The sequence below is a fragment of the Chelonia mydas genome, chromosome 1 (genome assembly GCF_015237465.2).
Source record: "Chelonia mydas isolate rCheMyd1 chromosome 1, rCheMyd1.pri.v2, whole genome shotgun sequence".
Lineage (NCBI taxonomy): Eukaryota > Metazoa > Chordata > Testudines > Cheloniidae > Chelonia > Chelonia mydas.
In genome coordinates, this window is record NC_057849.1 from 284456513 (window position 1) to 284474329 (window position 17817).

Sequence of the window (17817 nt, forward strand, 5' to 3'; positions counted from 1 at the left end):
AGGATATGAAGGAAATTCCCACCTCTGAGCCATTCTTTTTAGCTGACAGCTCTGAGGGAAGATTGAGGTATCAATAGAGGCAGCTTTGGAACAAATAGATAAATTAAACAGTAATAAGTCACCAGGACCATATGGTATTCACCCAAGAGTTCTGAAGGAACTCAAATGTGAAATTGTGAACTGTGAAACTACTACTTAAATCAGCTTCTGTACCAGATACAATCAGAGGGTTACAAGGGACCGCAAGGGTCATCTAATCTAACCCCCTGCCAAGATGCAGGATTTGTTGTGTCTAAACCATCCAAGACAGATGGCCTTTTGAAAATCTCCAGTGAAGGCAGTCTGTTCCATTGTCCTACTGTTCTTACAGTTAGGAAGATTTTCCTGAGATTTAATCTAAATCTGCTATGCTGTAGTCTGAACCCATTGCTCTTGTCCTGTCCTCTGTGGCAACAGAGAACAACTTTTATCCATCTTTTTATGGCAGCCTTTCAAGTATTTGAATACCACTATCATATCCCTCCTTAATCTCCTCTTTTCCAAACTAAACATGATCAGTTCTTTCAGCCTTTGCTTATATGGCTTGCATTTTGTCCCTTTGATCATCTTTGTCATTCACCTCTGGATCCTTTCCAGTTTCTCTACATCCTTTCTATACATTGGTGACCAAAGCTGGACACAGTACTCCAGCTGAGGCCAACCAGTGCCAAGTAGAGCAGTACTATCACCACCTGTGACTTGCATGCAATGCCTCTGTTAATGCAACTTAAAATTGCATTTGCTTTTTTTGAAACAGCACGGCATTGCTGACTCATGTTGAGGTAGAGATCCACCACAACTCCCAAATCCTTGTCAGCAGTGCTGCTGCTATGCCAGTCATCCCCTAATCTGTATTAGTGCATTTGGTTTTTCTTAAACATAGCACCTTACATTTGTCATTGTTGAATTCATTTTGTTGTCTATAGCCCAGGTCTCCAATTTATCGAGATCCCTCTGAATATTAACTCTATCCTCCAAAGTGTAGGCAAACCCCCAAATTTGATCAGTATGCTTTCTATACCTATATGCAGGTCATTAATAAAGATGTTAAACAGCACCGGACCAAGAACAGATCCCTGTGGAACCCCACTTGAGACCTCCCTCTAATCTGACATCAATCCATTAATAGTTTTTGGGTTTTTTTAATCAATTATGTATCCACTTAATGGTAGTTCCACCAAGCCCACATTTCTTTGGCTTACTTATCATAATGCATGTGGCCTGTGTCAAAAGCCTTGCTGAAGTCCAGGTGTACTGTATCCACTGCATTCCTCCTATCCACCAAATGAAATTACCCTGTCAAAGAAGGAAATCCAGCTGGTTTGGCATGATTTGTTCTTAGTAAATCCATGCTGGCTGCTAGTGATCACCCCTCATCCTCCAGATATTCACAAATTGAATGTTTTATACATTGCTCTAGTAGCTTCCCAGGTATCGAAGTCAGGCTGATTGGTCTACAGTTCCCCAGCTCCTCCTTTTCCCCCTTTTAAAAGATGGGCATGATGTTAGCCCTTCTCCAGTCTTCTGGGACCTGTCCTGTCATCCATGACAAATATTATTGCCAGTGGCTCTGAGATTTCTTCAGCTAATTCCTTGAGTACCCTTAGGTGAATAGCATCCCTGCTGACTTGAATTCATTCAAATTGGTCAGAAGATCTCGGATGTGTTCTTTACTTATCCCAATCTGCATTCCTTCCCTTGTATTTTCCATGGTAACTTTGCTAGTTGTCCGGTCACGTTATTTTTTGCGAGTAGACTGAAGCAAAGCAGGCATTGAGCAGCTCCGCCTTCCTATCATCTTCCGTTACCAGCTCACCTTCTTCACTGAGAAGATCACATCATCCCTGATCTTTCTTTTTTGCCTGACATATTTGAAGAACCCCTTCCAGTTGTCTCTAACGTTCCTTGCCAGCTATAACTCATTCATTGCCTTGGCTTTCTTGATTTTGTCCCTACATACTGGTATCTTCCCTGTGCCTTATGTGGACCACAGGAGGGGTTGGAGAAAAGCTTCCTTGTGGCCTCTCTGAAATCCCTTATACAGGTGCACAGTATCTAGACAAAATCTGTCCTCAAATTGTTATTCATTCGTACCATCTCTGGTTTGTATTTCTTAATGCAGTAGCTGCAATATTTTAAAGGATAGCATGAACAATTTTACTGCAGACTTTCAGCACCTAAGATTTGCAAGCATATCTGTTTACTGAATACTAATAGTCTCTGTGGGTTAGACAGCTTGACTTTCTAATATCCGTGCTCATCCAGCACTGATGATAGTAACTCCGTAGGGAAAAGAGTCATCTCTGCCAAATCTAAAAATCCGACTATTTCGCCGTCTTTTCCTTATTACAAACTCAATTCTGTATTTTAAAAGCCATAGAATCATAGAATCTCAGGGTTGGAAGGGACCTCAGGAGGTCATCTAGTCCAACCCCCTGCTCAAAGCAGGACCAATCCTCAACTAAATCATCCCAGCCAGGGCTTTGTCAAGCCTGACCTTAAAAATATCTAAAGAAGGAGATTCCACCACCTCCCTAGGTAACGCATTCCAGTGCTTCACCACCCTCCTAGTGAAAAAGTTTTTCCTAATATCCAACCTAAACCTCCCCCACTGCAACTTGAGACCATTACTCCTTGTTCTGTCATCAGCTACCACTGAGAACAGTCTAGATTCATCCTCTTTGGAACCCCCTTTCAGGTAGTTGAAAGCAGCTATCAAATCCCCCCTCATTCTTCTCTTTCACAGACTAAACAATCCCAATTCGCTCAGCCTCTCCTCATAACTCATGTGTTCCAGTCCCCTAATCATTTTTGTTGTCCTCAACTGGATGCTTTCCAATATTTTCATATCCTTCTTGTAGGTTGGGACCCAAAAAACTGGACATGGTACTCCAGAGGAAGCCTCACCAATGTCAAATAGAGGGGAATGATCACGTCCCTCGATCTGCTGGCAATGCCCCTACGTATACAGCCCAAAATGCCATTGGCCTTCTTGGCAACAAGGGCACACTGTTGACTCATATCCAGCTTCTCGTCTACTGTAACCCATAGGTCCTTTTCTGCAGAACCGCTGCTGAGCCATTCGGTCCCTAGTCTGTAGCGGTGCATGGGATTCTTCCGTCCTAAGTGCAGGACTTTGCACTTGTCCTTGTTGAACCTCATCAGATTTCTTTTGCCCCAATCCTCCAATTTGTCTAGGTCCCTCTGTATCCTATCCCTACCCTCCAGCGTATCTACCACTTCTCCCAGTTTAGTGTCATCTCCAAACTTGCTGAGGATGCAATCCACACCATCCTCCAGATCATTTATGAAGATATTGAACAAAACCGGCCAGAGGACCGACGCTTGGGGCACTCCACTTGATACCGGCTGCCAACTAGACATGGAGCCATTGATCACTACCCGTTGAGCCCGACAATCTAGCCAACTTTCTATCCACCTTATAGTCCATTCATCCAACCCATACTTCTTTAATTTGCTGGCAAGAATACTGTGGGAGACCGTGTCAAAAGCTTTGCTAAAGTCAAGGAACAACACGTCCACCACTTTCCCCTCATCCACAGAGCCAGTTATCTCGTCATAGAAGGCAATTAGATTAGTCAGGCATGACTTGCCCTTGGTGAATCCATGCTGACTGTTCCTGATCACTTTCCTCTCCTCTAAGTGTTTCAGAATTGATTCCTTGAGGACCTGCTCCATGATTTTTCCAGGGACTGAGGTGAGGCTGACTGGCCTGTAGTTCCCAGGATCCTCCTTCTTCCCTTTTTTAAAGATGGGCACTACATTAGCCTTTTCCCAGTCATCCGGGACTTCCCCGGATCACCATGAGTTTTCAAATTTCCATCATCCATCTCTCAAGATATGTACCATAATCTGCTTTCATCACTATGGTTTCTGACCACGTGTATCAAAGAGTTAGTCTGAAAAATAGAAAAAAAGGTATCCATTTAATTATGATCTAAGAAGAGGGGAAAAACACATTGGTGGTGCACTGGATTGCTGAGGGGAGCGGTAATGGGACAGACAGCCTCTCCCCTTGAGATTGCCTTCTGAAATGAATGACTGTTCAGTGGTTCAGGTGAAGTGAGTTTGATGGTATGATGGAGTTGACAGACCCCTCTCTGCGACTTCCAGAGTGATGGAGCAACACTGGACCAAGAAGGCCCTGGTCCTCCTGCAGAGCATGCTCCAAATGGAGGACTGGCTTAAAATGGGACTCTGGCAAGTAAGCAGGGGGAGAGTGAAGGAGAGGCTGTCTGCAGGAAGGAAGCCAGTTAATGCTTCTGGGACAGAGAAATCCATAGAGGAAGAGCCTGCCTGGGCTGTGGGTAAGACCTGGCTGGGTAGCCAAGGACTAGACCCCGTTTTCTTTCCCCTTCTCCCTGACAAGAGGGGATAAATGAACACTGAAAATGAAGCTGAGAAGCCCCTCCTGACTAGCTGAATAACGGAAATGTTTGAGCAAACCTCTACTGAGAGGGAAGCAGAGTGTCCCAAACTGAGGAGAGGACAGGGGAGGTCAGAAGTGGCCCAGGGGAAGCTGGTCTGGTTTATCAGATAGAGGGAACTGAGTCACTCCTCATCCCTTCAGCCTTGGGCCCAGACATAGTAGAGAGGGAGACCCCAGGTCCCCCGACCGTTCCCTCTCCCCTTTGTCTGACCGGGACAACCTGGGAATCACCAAGGGATGACAGACTGTAACTTGGCTGCCAGGCCCTCAGATTGTTCAGCAAGGCCACCCCAGGACTTTGGGGATGGTTAAGCCGCAGCCTGCCCACTAGGCCTGCTGGTCCCTAAGTGTAGTCCATTACAGGTGGTCTCAGCCAAGCTCCTGTTAGGTGGTTGTCCACCTCGCAATTGACACCTGGCACTCTCAGTGAAAAGGCCAAAATCTGAACAGGCCAGGAAACTGATCTATTACCCGCTCATTCTTAGAGGCGGACAGTTCAGAACAGGGTGAGACATCTTGGTCAATTTTGTGGGGAATCTTTCCCTGTCAATGGCTGACTGGGCTGCACCTGTACTGGGGATAAATAGACTTTGTGCTCCAGGGCTGTCAAGCCAGCATTCCTTGTAAGAATTAAGTTAGTGACAACAGTTTTTAAAAAAAGAAAAGAAGTCCCATGTGCAAGGAATAGCTTTAAAATAGCAACATTTAAAAAGCATGAGATTCAAATATTTTGTATTACAATGTCTGTAAATTGCTCAAAGTCTAAGTTACATCTCACATACAGCCACGGCAGGGGAATCCAATTACAAACAAGATATTTCCAGAATTGTAATGCACGCTTCCATTTTATAGTACATAAAGGACATTTCTGGCTTAGAAGATACTATTGCTATACAAATAAGAACTAAGATAAAGGTAAACTAAAATAAGGGTCTATTTGTAACATGGATGAGCCCAAAGATTTCTTTAGGAGGCCCCACAAAAAGCAGAGGCCACATGAGCTGTCCTACAAGTCCTTAGCTTCAAGAACAAACCATATGAATTCTATAGTGCATTATTGATATAGGCCAGATTTTTAAAAAATAAGTCCAAATTTAGGCTCCTAAATAAGGTGTCTGATTTTTAAGTGCTGAATATTGGCACCTGTCTTTGGAGTCAATGGGTGCAGAAAAATGTTGACAATTCAACCACTTATTTAGGAGCCTAAAATGTTAGAAATTTTGTCACTGAGTGTTTAAATAGGTGTCATCTACATGACATAAGCTAATTAAGAGCCACTATGTCTTTCTAAATAAAATACAATAAGAGCATAAACATGACAACCTGAAAACCACTTAAGGGTTACATTTGCTTTCTATAACATGAGGCTATCCTGAAACAAAGTGCATTTCTGTAAGAATTGTGCTCTGACCTTCCTGTGCCCTGGTTGCCCTGGAGACTGTCCATCTCCAGAACTGATAAGAATAGAGGAGCAGTGCTCCACTTCATTTACATACCAGACCTGAGTTTGACCTGGGAATTTTGAGACTAGAGAAGCCGAGTTTTGCTTAGGAAATGCTCCTGAAAAAGAAGAGTTCTGCAATCTATGCACAGAAGGAAAAGCAGCAGCTTAGGTTGGGAACTTAAAGACACGCTTGGCAGGTACCAAGGCAAGTTTATCTAGGTATTTTAACTGGCAGAGTGAAACTATTTTGAGAAAGTCTGGAAAGGCCCATTTGTTTCAAAATGGACTGTTGCCAGCTGTAACGTTCCCCTCTGTATGATTTTATGAAAACATGCTAATGAGTGTGAATATAATATAACTGGAATATGCTTCATGCAAAAGGTCTTTTGTAAGGTATCATTACAAAGCTTATAATCTACTGAGTGTGGTCATCCTATTTGTATAAATGTATCACTCTTGTATCTGAAACTAGAAATATGAAATATAACTCTGAGGGCCTATTGTAGTTATGCAAAGTGTGGGCCATTAATGGTGGTTTGGAATCTTGATGGCTCCCATCAACCAGGACAATCGACTGTGGATGGCTCTGTTTGCTTGCAGGCCTTCCTGTGAGTCAGGTTGGGAGGCATGAAGGCTTGGAGTCTTACAGTGACATGTGATCATGTTATCTGAACTGGAATCCATCTTAAACCTGGTGCTTTTCCATTTAGAAGGAGGGGTGGCAACCCAGAGAGGGACAAAGGATTCCCGCCTTGTGCAAAGCTATATAAGGGGGCTGGAGCAGAACAAAGGGGGCTGCAGTCATGAGAAATCCTCTAGCTACCACCTGAGCTGGGACAAGGACTGGACCAGGGGAAGGAATTGTGCCCAGACTAGGAAGGTGTCCAGTCTGTGATAGAAGCTTATTGAAACATCTCTGAGGGTGAGATTTTATCTGTATTCAGTTTTCTTACTGTATTAGGTTTAGACTTGCGTGTTTTATTTTATTTTGCTTGGCAATTCACGTTGCTCTGTCTGTTATTACTTGGAACCACTTACAGCCTACTTTTTGTATTTAATAAAATCACTTTTTACTTATTAATTAACCCAGAGTATGTATTAATACCAGGGTGGAGGTGGGGGTGGGGGGAAACAGCTGTGCATATCTCTCTGTCAGTGTTATAGAGGGCGAACAATTTATGAGTTTACCTTGTATAAGCTTTATAAAACGGATTTATTTGAAGTTTGGACCCCATTGGGAGCTGGGTATCTGAGTGTTGGAGACAGGAACACTTCTTAAGCTGTTTTCAGTTAAGCCTGCAGCTTTTGGGGGACATAGTTCAGAACTGGGTCTGGGTTTGTAGCAGGCTAGTGTGTCTGGCTCAAATAGGCATGGTTCTAGAGTCCCAAGTTGGCAGGGAAAACGGCTCAGGGGTAGTCTCAGCACATCAATTTTCAGTTCCCAGGGGGTTTTCTGTGATCCAACCCATCACACCAGCTTCTATGATTTTCTCATAAGTCTCATAATATTTGTTATTTTTCTTAAAGTCTGAGCTCTTGGAGTCATGTGATTTCATACCCTGGTAGTTGTAGAGAAAACCTTGAAAACATGAAGCCTAAAGGCTCAACAATCAAGACAAATAAGAAAAACTCATTTATATAGGTCTCAATTTTTAAGCCAGACTTATGTTTTTTGAACATTTGAGGTTGTCAATACTCCAATGACAGCCCCTTTGCAGTCAATGAGTGTAGGTCTGCACAAATTAAACTCATAGGATCCGGGCCTTAATGACAACTTCACTACATCTGAAAAGAAAAAAGGAACTTTGGTCTTCGGTCTCTGCCAAATTCCAGCCCATGGCTAGGAAAGTTACCTCCAACAGATTTACCTTTAACTGTAGAGAGATGAGGATGTACCTGTGTATGTGGTATTACTACATTTATTCTCTCTTTAGGTTGTCCCCACCTTCCCTCCTGCAACTACACTTTACACTTTCTTGGGATTATTTCTTTTTGTTTTATATTACTAGGTTTCCTTTATAGATTTTTTCTGTTTATTTCCCCCTGTCTTGTGTTACAGAAGACAGCACGCTAAGTTTTTCCCTTTATCAGCCTCGGTTATTTAAAACCAAAGAAAATTAAAACAAACCACTAAAAACATTGACGAATTCCATTTTAATATAAAAAATACAAACTAAATTTTATATACAATTAATAAAACATACAATTTACTCTAAGTGGGGATGGAGCAGTTCGCCTTCCATTTTAACTACTACTGCGTTAGTACCTGGCCCAATGGAGCTCTTACTAATCCTGCCCTTCCAATTCAACTAATATTGAGGTAGAAAGAGGGGGAGGAGGAGGTAGGCATACCCAGCCCTCCCCAAGCACAATGACAACATCACTCAGTGCTAGCATTGTGATGGATCCCTAAGGCGGAGGGACAGGCAAAGTGTTTCACATGACTGAGCACCTGAAGGATGATAACTAATTTGTATGTACATAAATGGTGATACCAAAGCACATTTCTTTAGCCACAGAACAAATCCAGGACAGTCAGCAAGAGTGCTGCAGCTGCCTACAAACCCTGCTTTTCAACCCCGTCTGAGGGGATTACTTCTAAACATAAGAGGCAGTTCAGTCTATCCTTTTAGTCCTTAGCTTCTTTATTCAACCTGCCATTCTGTTCCAATGGCCCTGGCAGCTTTGCGAGCTGGGTGAGAGGTAGGAGTTGGACTGAGACCATCAACTCATTTCACACAGGCCAAGTTACCTTTAGAGTAAAAGGACTTTAACATTCACTGGGAACCATCTTTTACTGTATGACTCTAAATTTCATTATGAAGCGCCTAATCTAGCCAACTCCTCTGATAATGGATATTCTGTCATGTATACCTCTCTAGTTTTTAACTTCCATGTTACATGAAGATCTCTATTATACTGGATCATTAAGGATTCCTCGACCCATCCTGCCATTACCATGTACATTTTCAGATTAGTATAGACCATAATGAAATGGACACAATAAACAGATTCCCTGTATCATAATTCAATTAGGCCTTTCATTGAGTGAGTTTAAGATTATCTCCTATGAGATGGGCTAAAATGATCTGGGCTAAAAAAAGGCATATACCACATAATGAGGCTCTCCACTTTTCCGTGATGTGCATAGTATTGTAAGAGGGAACACACCATGCAAAAAAGTTCTACAGCTAACAGATTTCCTTCCGGAAAACTCAAGAGTTAAATCTCCCTCAGAGAAGTGTTTACAACAGTTACCAAGGAGATGTACTGTAAAAGATACAAAGTTAATATTTCTCTTGAGAATAAGGAACAGAGCACTGTAAATAATTGAGCAACAGGACATCACGGTGGCAAATGAAATTGGGTGTACAGAATAATTAATAAAAAGAATCTAGCTCTTATATACTATTTTGTATCTTCTGCAAAGTCCACATGCCAAACTGCCCTATAAAAGGTATTAGAACTAATAGTTATAGGCTGCCTTAATCACTTAAAACCGTGTGTAAGTATTTTCCATGAACTCTTAAGAAATGTATCTAATTTCAAAAATGAAATGTTGAATAACACTGTGATAAGAATTTTAACTTATAGGCTTTCACACAAGGCATCAGGCATATGCAGAATCTGCAGCACAGTTAAATCATTGAATAATCAAATCTCTAATAGGACATCTTATTAGCCCTTCCCTTATGGGAACTGCCAGTTAAGCATTTTAAATATACTATATCGTTTTAGATAAATATGTTATAAGAGTGGAGTGCTATTAATGTATCCTAAAAAAGTCTATTCCAGCAAGATCAGTTACCTTATTAGGCAGGAATATCAGTCTCGACGTTGCAGTTATTTATCTGATTTTCATTTAGTTCCAATTTTAAATGAAAGTTAAAATATAATTCCATTTAATTCACCCAGAGGGTGAAATGGTTCATTTAACAAAGGGCATTCTGGCTTTATTAAATGATAACGAAGGAAGCTAGGAATCGCTTGACAATACTATTCCAAGTCCCATGAGATTTAAGTCAAATATGTTACATACATTTAAAGGAGTCAGTTCTAGAACCCCAGTAAACGAAACCATAAATTACACTTTGATTACACTGAAAGTGCTGCCTTACTCAAATGGAATTTGTCACTCTCAAGATCAAGACAGAGAAAGTGATACTAAAGGGGCTTTATGGACAGCAATTCACAAGACAACGTCATTATATTGTGCTTTAATCTGTCACATTGGCATTACTATTTAAAATAAAGAGCTAAACAGTGTATTTCAGTCTTGAAGTGAAGTTTAGATATAAATAATTTGCTACAAGTTAATCCTCAGATTCAGGGAAGATAATGGAAAATAATGTCAACTAAACTCGGCAAATACATGTGGAAAAAAAGCATCTATAAAAATTATTGAAGCATTGAACACTCAGTGTGATTGTCATGGCCCTTGCACATAAAAATCAAAATGAATATTCCTTTCTATCGTGATTCTACAGAAAAGACATTTTAAAAGGCCTGCTTTCCAAGAACATTAGAAAAGTGAAACTGCTCTCAAATAATGCACAAATACCATAAACCAGTGGGTTGACTGGATAAATCACAAATAAAAGGCGGTAGGTAGCTGACAGCTCTCCATTTGCCTACATAGGCAGCGAAAGCAGAGAGCCATGAAGAGTCTATTCTTAAAAGGGTATGTCTACACTATGAAATTAGGTCGAATTTATAGAAGTCGGTTTTTTAGAAATCGGTTTTATATATTCGAGTGTGTGTGTCCCCACAGAAAATGCTCTAAGTGCATTAAGTGCATTAACTCGGCGGAGTGCTTCCACAGTACCGAGGCAAGCGTCGACTTCCGGAGTGTTGCACTGTGGGTAGCTATCCCACAGTTCCCGCAGTCTCCGGAAATGAGATTCAAAAGTTCGCGGTTCTTTTCCTGTCTACCTGGCCAGTGCATCTGAGTTGAGAATGCTGTCCAGAGCGGTCACAATGGAGCACTCTGGGATAGCTCCTGGAGGCCAATACCATCAAATTGTGTCCACAGTACCCCAAATTCGACCCGGCAAAGCCGATTTAATTACTAATCCACGTGTCAGGGGTGGAGTAAGGAAATCGATTTTAATAGCCCTTTAAGTAAAAAAAAAGGGCTTCATCGTGTGGATGGGTGCAGGTTTACATAGATTTAACTCTGCTAAATTCAACCTAAAGTCCTAGTGTAGACCAGGGCTAAGTGTTGGACTTTTGGTAAGTGTTCCCTTATCTGGACTCCAGATGTAAGTGCTTTACTTCAAAGTCATTTCACTCCAGTCCTTCTGTAGGAACTGAGGTGGCTTGCTAATATTCTTATGCTGAAGCACTGAAATGTTAAAAGACCTGCAGCATAGGTCCACATATATTAGGTATATAGCTAATCTATTATATTATACAGCCAACTATTGCTGAGACATCTATACTATTTTAAAAATGAATTTTCGTGATCCTTAAAAATAAAGGATGCTAATATACTTGTACTAATATATGTAGGGCCTATTTTTTAGAACTGGCCTCCAATTTTGTGCCTGAACTTTATTGTGGGCAAAAGAAATCTTAATGTAAATTCTAACACTAAAATGTTTGGGGTGAGATTTTCAAAAGCACTCAGCATTGGCCTAACTCTGTTCCCCTGACTTCAAGTAACTACCCAGTTGCACTCACAAATCAGGTAATTAGATTATGTCATTTGTGCATACAATTATTTTTGCCCATTTCCTCCCACAACCACATGGAATGTGTAAGCGTATTGTTTCTGACATTCCGTAACTGGTTCAACCAAATAAATTCATTTTTAATAAGCACAGAATAGGTGTCATATAGAAATGAAGGCAACTTTGGCCAATGTAAAATCTGTCATTGAAAAATAAAATATGAAATGCTTTAATTCAAAATGTTTCCCTCCCTTTTTCCTAGTTGTCCTTTGATACTGTAAGACAGTAAACCTCCTTAGAACAATTGTTACAGTACCTATGGCTGATGTCACTGTTCTGCTAGGTATGTTTCCATGGAAGAGGCATCCACAATTATTAATGTGCATTGAATGTAGTGTTTTAAATGGGCTGATTTTCAAGTGAGAATTGATTTTCAAAAGGGAAGGGGGTTGGTTTGCTGGTTTAACTATGAAAACCTTCTGGACAGAGGCAAGAATGCTGATAAACAGTCCTATCATGCGTCAAAGTATTTATTTATAACACGATGGTTTCTCTTTTGGCTCTGGTGATTGTACTAGAATTGGCATGAGAAAAGCTATATTTTGTCTCTTTAAAAAGATCCTGAATTTTCCTTGTGCTTTTTCACCCCCTGTAATGTTCAACTTGTTTGGTGTTAAATCAATAATTGAAGAGATTATTAATCCCATGATCAGCCAATATTCTGAGCACTTCTGTCCATCCATCTCAAGGTATTTATAGTACACCTTCACCAGGGTATCCTTCTATTCACCTTTGTAAGCTGATACATTACTACTAGCATGTCATTTTTCAATACAACAGTTAACCTATATTTACAAAATAGTGCATTTCAATTTGTGGTGGGATCAGAGAATGAAAATTCCTCATTATAAATAGGTGCAAGTGGACAAGTTTTTAGTTACTATGGGAAACGTAATGCTTAGCTCACTGACTTTTGAGTTTAAAAGTTTCCTATGTGCATCACTGCATTTAAAATGGGTTTCCTTGTCTCCCCCCACTCCAAGCCATGCACAGAGGAGACTTGCCATGCATGCATTTCCCCTGGACTGCACAGAAATGAGAGGGTAGAAAGGTATGTAAGTCACCTTCATGGTATCATTGTCCCCTTCCCAAGATAACCACAGAGGGACACTCCACAGGGGAACAAAAAGCTTCCCTGCATCAAAACAACAAATTTATAGTGGGTTTTCTGAAGCAAGGGATTATCTCCCCACCCCCCCCCCACTAGTTTTTTTACTTTATATTTCAAGCCTGTAATTATATCTATCCAAGTACTTATAAAGTCCTTAACATGATTGAATCTGAATAAGAATATTAGTAAGTACATTTTTCCTGAGAACAAGTGAAAACATGAAATAAAAGACGTCTGTGTCAGTCTCTGGAAAATAATGATTCCACATCCCCAAGTGTAGACACTCTTAATACCTTAGTTATTGGGGAAAATATCTGGTACTAGAGTGTTCATAGTTATCAGACAATAAAGAAAAACAATCTGGATCAGCATAAAATCAGGGCTGCTATACGCAGTGAAGTACACCATCCTTGGGAAGCTATTCTTGGGAATTAAAAGTAGATACAAGTCAGGCTTGTGGGCAGCCAGCATCTCCATAAATCAGTTTCCAGGTATCTAAATCTGGGTACCCAAAATTAGAGGCCACTTTGAATCCATGAACCTTGGTGGAAAATCATGCCCTGCACACAAGTAACAAGCATTTATAACAGTTTATTTCTAAGCCAACACTTCTTCACATATGTCAAAAGCACGTGTCCTCAGTAAGGACAAAATTCATGGGTTAGTCAGAGCTTTCACATTATGTCAAATGCAAAACCTAAACAAAAGAAGTATCAGAACACTTTGTTGTTGCATGGAAAAAATACTTATATGCTAAGAGAACTCAAACAGGACCTCATCAAAAACTTCACCTTTGTCCCAGAAACAAGAAAGGAGAGCTTCAGTTTAATTGATTTTTTTCCCCAGAAATGTTGAGCATCTGAAAGCAGGGGCCTAGAGTGTTGGCTCAAGAATGAATTTCATTGTAACTGAAAGCTAGAGTCCAAAAGCCTTATCAAAACACTTCATTTTGATTTTTTTTCTCCCTGAAAAGAAGCTGACTTGTTCCCAACTGAACATCTTGATTGCCACAAATTTTCAATGGAGTTTTTTTTAAAACATGCCTTTTTTTTCAGATCTAATTTTTATTTCCTGTCTCTCCATTGGCTTTACCCAGTTAATTCCCTTTTCCATTAGGGCTAAGTGTCATTTTTTCCCCTTTCATTAGCTGATGTGCCACGTCGTCTTAGCCTCTACAAAACTAGCTTCTCCTTTAGAGTAGCTTTCAAGCTGCCTTCCACTTTCTTCTGACCCCTAATCTAAAATGCATTTTTATAAATTATTAATATAGTCATCTCCCTGAGGAGTTAGCACTTGTCTCTTCTATAGTGTCTGCCTGTCACGGGCTGTTACTGAGTTACATCAGCTGGACAGCAGCTGCTAGTAATCAAAACTTGTCCATTCTTTACCTTTGGTTTCTGCACCGCTCAACACACACACGCTGATATATTTTACAAGTTTCATTCCCTTGCCTGTGCTGAGGTTAAGGCTGGATTGACTATTTGTCAATTCAGTCCGGGTATTAAAGGCAAGCAATGAAAATTAGATAGCTTCTTCTGCTGATTGGATGGGCTTGGATGGACAAATGCACATACCCAAACCAAAATCCCTCCCAGACGAAGACCTGAATAGCTTCATATCTAACCATAACTTTGATACTTCATGTCATGTTGACATTAACACATTCTCTTAGCTCAGCTGGGTTTTATTCAAACAGCATTCTAGGCAAGCCAAAATATTATAGGCCCTTAAGCACTACAATAAAAAGAAAGTAATAGTGGTGTATAAATATTTATCTAATACCATGGATAAGCCCTGGTTTTCATTTCTTAGGTCACTCATCCCCAGTCCTCTACTCCCCAGTAGCAGGTGTAGAGCAGAACAGATGATTATGGGAGAAGAAGATTCCATTTGTGGATTTTTGCTTTTTATACTTGTAAATATCCTTCAAGATGTCAGCACAGTTAAGCATTTCTCACAAAAGGCATTGTGGTTAAAACTTCTAACACTCCCGAACAACAGTGAAATCTAAGCACAGTGTAATGCTTTTCATGTTTGATGCCTCTAAATTACATTTCCGTTAATATGTTAGGTTTTTTGTTTGTATGTTTTATCTCCCAAAATGTATAAAAAACAAGCTACAAATAAATCTAAAATTGATTGGAAATGCGGTTTATTTTAAAAAACCTCAAAACAAAACATGCAATATTTTCATGAAATGTTTCCTCCCATTTTAAACTAGCTCTGTCCGTAACACTTTCCTGTCCCCTCCCGCCACAGATTAACATTTGCTTAGTTAGCATAATGACAGGTTTCAGAGTAGCAGCCGTGTTTGTCTGTATTCGCAAAAAGAAAAGAAGTACTTGTGGCACAAGTACTCCTTTTCTTTTTAGTTAGCATAGAGCATTGAAACAATTGTTTGTAGGTAAGGGGTTTTTTTTCATATTGAAAAGCAAGGTGTGGAGAATCCAAACCCACTGTACTTTATTTTAAAATCTGCTGTACACCACAACAAAAAAGAAAAGTTGTGGGATTTAATTGTGAGAATTCCTTCTTGGTCATCAGTTCCTGGGCACATGACTTTGTGAGAAATCTGCATGATTTTAAAATGCAAAGTTCTAGGGAACATGCGGTACTGTTGGTCAATATACCAACTATCACACCTTTGGAGATGTGGTTTCAAATCCTGGACAGAAGTCACATATGAAAGTGAGACCTAATTTAGTTCATATATGACCCAATGGCTCTCATAAACAATAACCTTTTCTTGAGTGGTCGAGCTGTGGGAATAGGCAGAGCCGGGTGCCAGCTTGCATCACAGATTGCATGAATTTAGCAATAAGCCTGCACCATGAAGCTCAGCTTAGCTGTTCCCCCCTCATAATCATCAAAAACTAAATTCACCGACCATTTTAAAAACACTCCCTATTTTCCACATCTAGTTTATTGTTGGCCTCTACAATTTCTTTGGACTTACCTAAGAGTATAAAAACTGTATTCAGCTGCTGAGTTCAAGGAAGTGGGGTGCAACATGGCCAGTTACACCCATAACAGGGAAAGACTGTGTGGTCTCTCTCCACAGCAGAGGGATCAAACATTTGTGAATGAAACAAAGCAGGTGCAGGGCCTTAGAAAACCAGATGCAGCTTCTCCTTACAACTCCCCCCCCCCGGCCACAGCACACATGCTGCTTGGTGTCCTTTTGAAGACAGAGAACCCTTTCTCCTCACCCTGACTTTGTAGAGGCCATGCAGACCGCAGCACAAACTCTGAAAAATCTATCGAAGTTACAACGCCTGTAGAATTGATCATAAATCTTGGTTTTTAAAAGCCCACAGAGTGAGACATTCACTGAGCTGCAGTCATTGGGCACCAAGCTGTCACACTTGGTCAGTGTCGGGGGGGAAACTAAATGTTGGTCTGAAAAATGTGTGATTTCAAGAAATATGAAAATGCATTAGCATACCTTGATGATGACACTGGCTAGATTTGTTGGCTCCAAGCAATTCTCACTGAATATGTGTAGAGTGCTGCTGTTAGTTAATTCCTAATTATGTCATTTCAAATAAAAATATAGCTCCTCAACTATGGAAGTGTGGATCACTTTATCTAAAGAACCTCACATGGAAAGAAAATGGAGCACTGCACTAGGACAAGGGTAGGGGAGACATTTTTATTTTAACAGGGCAAGAAAAAGAAGGCCACAAAATCCCATGTGAGGCGAGATTTTTGCTGCACCTCAAAGGCGTGTCTGGGCAGCACCAGTGAGCAAATCTACCAGCCTGGGTAGACAGACTTGCGCTAGCTGAGCTCACCTTAGCATGCTAAAAATAGCCGTGTGGACGTTGTGGCACCGTCAAAGGCTCAGGCTAGTGTGGGTCTGAGCTCAGGTGTCTAGACGAAGCCTTTCATGTCCACACAGGTATTTTTAGTGCGCTAGCACAAGCACTACCAACTCAAGTCCATCTACCTCGGCTGGAAGGCGCCCTCCCAGCTGCAGTGTACACCCACCTTCAGTGGCACAGGCCAAGGAGAGGTGGTGCTTAATAGGCTTGGAGACACTGTTGCATCATCCTGATTCTGCGATGCTGCTTGCGCCAGCACAGACCCTGGAATAATTTAGATACCCCTGAAAGGTTAGTTAGGGGTTTCCTGACCACAGCAGTTTATGGACAGAAGTACTGCCCTAAATCCCAGCAGCGCTATGCATGGCAGCCCCTCTCCATTTGAGTCCTGAAATGTCCCTGCCGCTCCACCCTGACATGCCCTCTATGCAGGGCCCCAAGCTGATCTGTGTAGGTGGACCCCTGCACTGATAGGGAGCCCCAGAGAGATCAGTGGGGCTCCGTGTGGGATGCAGGTCGGGCTGTGCAGCTCCTGTGTTGCGCACACACACACACATTCCTTCCACAGTTGAGCCAGAAACACTGCCATTTATACATAATGTAGTCTAAGGCATTCTGTTCCTGTTGGTAAGAACAGGTTCTGTGCTGGACAAAGCTGTGTAAATTGATTTCTGAAAATATATCTAAAGCTTTGGAGACTGTATGGATTGTTTACAAAAAATTAAATGATCTTATTTTCTGTATTGCAGAAGACCCATTTTATCATGATGCTAAGACACAAATTTAGCTCTTAAAGGCCATTTTGATTTTGAACCTGGGCTTTAAAAGCTCAGCACTGGCTTAGGTTATTGTTTCTTTGGTTAAAAAGTTTATAGACTCCTTTTGTATTCATGGACTCAGGCTTTAATTATTAAGGAGTCATTAGTTGCCAAGTGGAAGAAGCTAGATGGACAAAATCTTTTCCCCAGCTGATTAAAAAAATTAACATTGAGAAAATATTACTAGTGACTACTGTTGTGAATACTTTGGCTTTATAATTTTGCCCTCCTAGTAACTAGACACACTCTTCTTAGTACTTGGGAAGCCAAACTAATGTCTGTATACTTCATCCAGTTAAGTGGCTGTTCGAACAGGTGTAGTTTTCTTTGGCATGCTGCATAAATGTAATGATACTGTACTTATTCTGAAACGTCAAGGTGCCCTGCAAAGGGAGGGGG